The sequence below is a fragment of the Notamacropus eugenii genome, chromosome 5, assembly GCF_028372415.1.
Source record: "Notamacropus eugenii isolate mMacEug1 chromosome 5, mMacEug1.pri_v2, whole genome shotgun sequence".
NCBI lineage: Eukaryota > Metazoa > Chordata > Mammalia > Diprotodontia > Macropodidae > Notamacropus > Notamacropus eugenii.
Genome location: NC_092876.1, coordinates 154023684 through 154030061, shown reverse-complemented (window position 1 = coordinate 154030061; position 6378 = coordinate 154023684).

Sequence of the window (6378 nt, the reverse complement as noted above, 5' to 3'; positions counted from 1 at the left end):
ACTTGATATTCACTTGCTGTGTGACCTTGGGCAAGTCACAATCCCAATTGCCTCATCTTGGGTCATCTCCAGTCATCCTGATGAATATCTCTGGTCACTAGATTCAGATGACTTTGGAGGAGAAGTGAGGCTGGTGACCTGCACAGCCCTCCCTCACTCAAAACAAAGTCAAGTGCAAGTCATGTCATCATTTCTCTGATGGCTTGGTCTTCTTTGGCAATGAAGGACGAACACACACACATCCCAAGATGTGAACCTCCTAGCCCTGCTACCATTTTCTGCTTACTGTAATCTAATTCAGCCATAACCATTCCCCTCCCTACTCTTTTCTGCCCTCCCTTTTGATTATACCTTCTGGAGTCTCTGTTCTGTTATCAACAAATTTTCCATTACCTTAAACTTCTTGTTTTCACACTTTTCATCTTATTCTCATGGAAACTCTACTCTCTGGAACATGCAGTATCCCTGATCATCTGCTCCAGGCCTGGGTACTCCCTTGAAGTTTATTCCATCCACCTTTCCAGCTCACTCTTCCTCAAAATATAGTTTACTCAAACCCCTGCCTTTATGTTTAGGAACTTTAATATTTATGTTTATGCCCCCTCAAAAATGCAGATCATCAGTCTCAATAATTCCAATGACACTACCTCAACCATCCACAAGGATAGCTACGGTTTGAGTCTCACAATAACCATTAATTGCCACATTCGTGATCCTATACTTCCATTTCTCCCTTTGCTTCAGTCTTCCTAAACTTATCTTTCACCCTCATCGTTGTCTATAATCCCTCTATGCTTTCTTGCTCTCTCAACCTCCCTCTGGCCTCACTTTTTTTGCATCTCATTTCTGAGTATGATCCTCCTTCTTCTGCATTCCAGCAAACTATCCTTTGAACTCAGATTACAAAAGAAAAAAAAATTTCAGCATAACCAACATCCATATTGGGTCTGTTAGCATATGCAACACACAACCCTCATAGTCCTCTAACTTGTGTAATGATGAAAAGAGACATATTTTATTAACTTTTCTCCAGTCCCATTTCAGTCTTGACTTTGTAGTTGAGAGATTTAACAGCTCTCTTGCCAAAATAATCTGACAAACATATTGTTCCAAGTATGTTAGGTTAGGGTTAGGGTTTGAGGTTAGAGTCAGTGGGTTAGAATTAGGATTTTCAAAGGTTTTAAATACCAGTCTGAGAAGTCTGTTTTATTTTAGAGGCAATAAAAAGTCATTGAAGATTTATCATCAAGATAGTGATAGTACAATGCATTTGTCAGATTTGGAACTGAGAAAATCTGGGTTCGAATCCCACTTATTTCCTTAATGGCCATTGGTAAGTTTCTTAGCTTCTTTGAGCCTTGATTTCCTAATTGGTAAAATGGTAAATTTTACCTAATTGGTAAAATGGTAAAATAATAGTATCTTCAGTACCTACCTCACATGTATGCTTTGAGACTCTATACAATATATAAAGCACTTTGCAAACTTTAGAATGCTATACTCAAATATTCATATGAATATAATTTCAGGTAGATTTTTCTTTTACCATTGAAGAATGAAATCCATCCATGTTTTCCCATCTTGTGTAATTCTTGATCATTCTTACTCATTCTGTGTGACTCTACTATGCCTTTCCATAAGTTTGCCACAGGGGGTCCACCCCAACATGTTAGCAAATTTCATTCCTTTCTTTTGATGTTGAGAAGAGACGTGCCAGTAGAGAATATGGCTTTTCTATGGAATATTCCCTTCCCCTACATGCATATTCTACCTCTTTATTTATTGAGGTCTGCACTGAAAATTATTCCACTTAATTTTCCCTTATTTACTTTGTTCTTTTCTCCTAATTAAATGCTTGGTATTTGATTTCTGGTCCCTGTCTGGTCAGTTGGTAGAGAATGCACTGAATAGGAATTAGAGCTATATTTGATTATTCCAAATGGCCCACATGAACCAGAGATAATAAGGGATCGAAAAGCTACCTATTGTGTATAGGGTCAAATTTGTCTCCTGGCATTTAAGGTCAGGTTTACCTTTCTTGTTAGCTATTCTTTGTATATTTGTGTATAAAATCTGTAGTTACATGTTTATTGCTGGTTTTTTCACTTCAGATTTTTATCTCTTCTGAATTTCTACTGCTATTCTTTCTACCATATAGCTACTTTCTATGACATATTATGGCTAGGTATAGGAATTTTCTTTCTTCCTTTGCCTTTTTAAATTTAAAGCCCTTTTTATTTCTAGAGGGGACTTCTGTTCAAGCATGGGTTAAACTAGATAATTTCTGAGGTTTCTTGAAAATGAGATTCTGGGATTTCTTTTGTTTCTAAAAAGATTTGGAGGAAGATTTTTCATTTATAGTACTTGCATTTTAAAAAGCAGAGATATTACCTTGCTGATAAAGGAAAGTCTATATTGTCAGAGCTATGTTTTTCTCCAGTAGCAGTGTATGGCTGTGAGAGTTGGACTAAAAAGAAAGCTGAGCACAGCAGAATCAATGCTGGGAATTGTGCTTGAGAAGATTTTTGAGAAACCCTTGGTTAGCAAGGAGATCAAATCAGTCAATACTTTTTAATTAATTGAGAATTATTACACATTCAGAGCTATTCAGAAATTAATTCAGACTGGAAAGTCAAATACTGAAGCTGGAGCTTAAATACTTTGGCCACATAACAAGAAGATGGGATTCATTAGAAAAGACCCTAATGTTGGGAAAGACTGAAGGCAAAAGGAGAAGGGGATGTCAGAGGATGAGATCGATAGTGTCATAGAGGCAACCAACATGAGCTTGAACAGACCCTGGGAATAGTGAAGAATGGAAGGGCCTTCCAAGTTATGGCTCATGAGGTCAAGAAGGGTCAGATGTGACTGAACAAGTAAACAAAAATGCTTGTACTTAAATATATACTTTATCTAAAGTTAGTGTTCTGATCCCTATTGTGGTGATGTGGACAGGAACAGTGCCCTAAGAGTTAAAAATAATGTTGAGGATTGACTTTGCGAAGCCTTTGGTTTATTTTTTAACCTGAGAGTGCTGTCTTACCATAAAACTTCCCCTTATCCTTATGGGGGGGACCATAAAATTCCTTGTCCCCACTCCATCCTGGGGAATGGGATTTCCTTATCTCCCTTATCTCATGTCATTCATAGTCCTTATCCTGTGTTTTGCTAGACAGCGTAGATCTCCAACCTCCAAAAGGAAACCCTAACATTATTCTATATAAGTCTGACCCTTTTCCTGTATCACTGCCTTTGTTTTTTTTTTTTTTTGTATTTTTTTTTTATTTTGTAATGTTTAACAATCACTGCCATACAATTGCGATTTTATCCCTCCCCACCTACTCCCCACTACCCCCCTCCCTCCCCACGACTGCATACAATTCTGTATAGATTCTACATATACTTTCCTATTGAGTATATTTTCACTATAGTCATGCTATGTAGTCAGACTAAGATAAATGAAAGAAATCGTATAACAAATCAGAACATGATACACAAACACATACACATATACAAACATGATCTGCTACAATATGTGAGTGACTTCCATATTTCTCTCTCTGAGTGTGGCAGGCATTTTGCCTTGAGATCCTCCATTAGGATTTTTTTTTTTTTTTGGTAAGAAGTTCTTGTGTTATTACAAAAATCGAAGTCTACCAGAAAAAACTCTCACACACTGTGGTTGTTGCTGTGCATAAAGTTCTCCTGGTTCTGCTCCTTTCACTCAGCATCAGGTCATATAAGTCCTTCCAGGCCTCTCTGAAGTCTTCTTGTTCATCATTTCTTATGGCACAATAGTACTCCATTACATTCATATACCATAATTTATTCAGCCATTCCCCAATTGATGGACATCCCCTTGACTTCCAGTTTTTGGCAACTACATAGAGTGCTGCTATAAATATTTTTGTACATGTGGGACCCTTTCCCATTTTTATGATCTCTTGGGGATATAGTCCTAGTAGTGATATTGCTGGGTCAAAGGGTATGCACATTTTTGTCGCCCTTTGGGCATAGTTCCAAATTGCTCTCCAGAATGGTTGGATGCGCTCACAGCTCCACCAACAATGAATTAGTGTTCCAACTTTCCCACATCCTCTCCAGCATTTATCATTTTCTTGTTCTGTCATGTTTGCCAATCTTATAGGTGTGATGTGGTACCTCAGAGTTGTTTTGATTTGCATCTCTCTAACCAATAGTGATTTAGAGCATTTTTTCATATGATTATAGATAGCTTTAATTTCTTCCTCTGAAAATTGCCTGTTCATATCCTTTGACCATTTATCAATTGGGGAATGACTTGTATGATTATACATTTGGATCAGTTCTCTATATATTCTAGAAATGAAGCCTTTATCCCCGAGCTTAGCTGTAAAAATTCTTTCCCAATTTACTACATCCCTCCGGATTTTGGTTGCATTGGGTTTGGTTGTGCAAAAACTTCTCAGTTTAATGTAATCAAAGTTATCCATTTTGCATTTCATAATGCATTCTATCTCTCCTTTAGTAAAGAATTCTTCCCTTCTCCATAGATCTGATAAATACACTATTCCTTGCTTCTCCAGTTTATTCATGGTATCAATCTTTATACCTAAATCATGTACCCATTTGGACTTTATTCTTGTGTACGGTGTCAGGTATGGGTCTATGCCTAATTTCCGCCACACTGTTATCCAGTTTTCCCAGCAATTTTTGTCAAACAATGAGTTCTTATCCCAGAAGCTGGGGTCCTTGGGTTTATCAAACAGAAGGTTGCTATATTCCTTGCCTACTGCATCTTGAGTGCCAAGTCTATTCCACTTGTCCACCTCTCTGTTTCTTAGCCAATACCAAGTGGTTTTGATAATTGCTGCTTTATAGTACAGTTTGAGGTCTGGTAGCGCTAGGCCACCTTCCCAAGCATTTCTTTTCATTAGTCCCTTTGATATTCTGGACCTTTTGTTTTTCCAAATGAATTTTGATATTATTTTGTCCAGCTCTAGAAAGTAATTGTCTGATAGTTTAATTGGTATGGCACTAAATAAGTATATTAATTTAGGTAGAATTGTCATTTTTATTATATTAGCACGGCCTACCCATGAGCAACTAATGTTTTTCCACTTACTTAAATCTGACTTTATTTGTGCAAAAAATGTCTTGTAATTGTGTTCATATAATCCCTGGGTTTGTTTCGGCAGGTAGACTCCTAAGTATTTTATACTGTCTACCCTAACTTTAAATGGGATTTCTCTTTCTATCTCTTGCTGTTGGACTTTGTTGCTAATATATAGGAATGCAGAAGATTTGTGTGGGTTTATTTTGTAACCTGCAACTTTGCCAAAGTTGTTTATTAATTCTAGTAATTTTTTACTTGAATCTCTGGGATTCTCTAGGTAAATCATCATATCATCTGCAAAGAGTGATAACTTAGTTTCTTCTTTGGCTATTTTAATTCCTTGGATATCTTTATCTTGTCTAATTGCTACAGCTAACATTTCTAGTACCATATTAAATAATAGTGGTGATAATGGACAACCTTGTTTCACCCCTGATCTTATTGGGAATGCATCTAGCTTATCCCCATTGCATATAATGCTTGCTGAAGGTTTTAGATAGATACTGCTTATTATTTTATGGAAAGTTCCCTTTATTCCTACATTCTCCAATGTTTTTAGTAGGAATGGATGTTGTATTTTGTCAAAAGCTTTTTCTGCATCTATTGAGATAATCATGTGGTTTTTGTTAGCTTTGTTGTTGATGTGATCGATAATGCTAATAGTTTTCCTAATATTGAACCAGCCCTGTAGTCCTGGTATGAATCCTACCTGATCATAATGTATTAATCTCGTGATAAGATGCACTGCCTTTGTTTAGCTCCTTGCTAAATCTCAGGCCCACTGCTTTTGCATCAGTTAAGCTCCCAATGGCTACAGAGAAGGTCTAAGTGAATTCATTCACATTTTGAACCAGCTCTCCCATCTCCCTCTTCAACAGTGGTAGTCAAAGTGTTATATTAGCTGTAGGACTGGGGTAAATGTGTAGGCCTTGACAAGAATAAGTTTGGTTCCAATGATGCCTCTTTAGAGAAACATTGGCTTTCAGATATCCTTGAGATTCTTACTGTTTCAAGGGGATTGGATTAGAAAGAGATTACATGCCTTGCCAAGGTCTTTTCTTCTAAAGAAAAGGGAAACTCCTCAGACCTTGAGTCAATTATCCAGTAAGGTGGGGCTGCGGTATACCCATACTTTGTGTGTAGCCTGCTGTAATGGAGTTGTTTGGTAACTGGAATGGATGGGGTGCTCAGGCTCCAGCCCTAAGACTATGTCTCTCTCTGGAAGCGTCCCAGTTTCACAGTAGCCCCTGTCTCTTGTTGCAGAACACATTCTCTTATCAGGA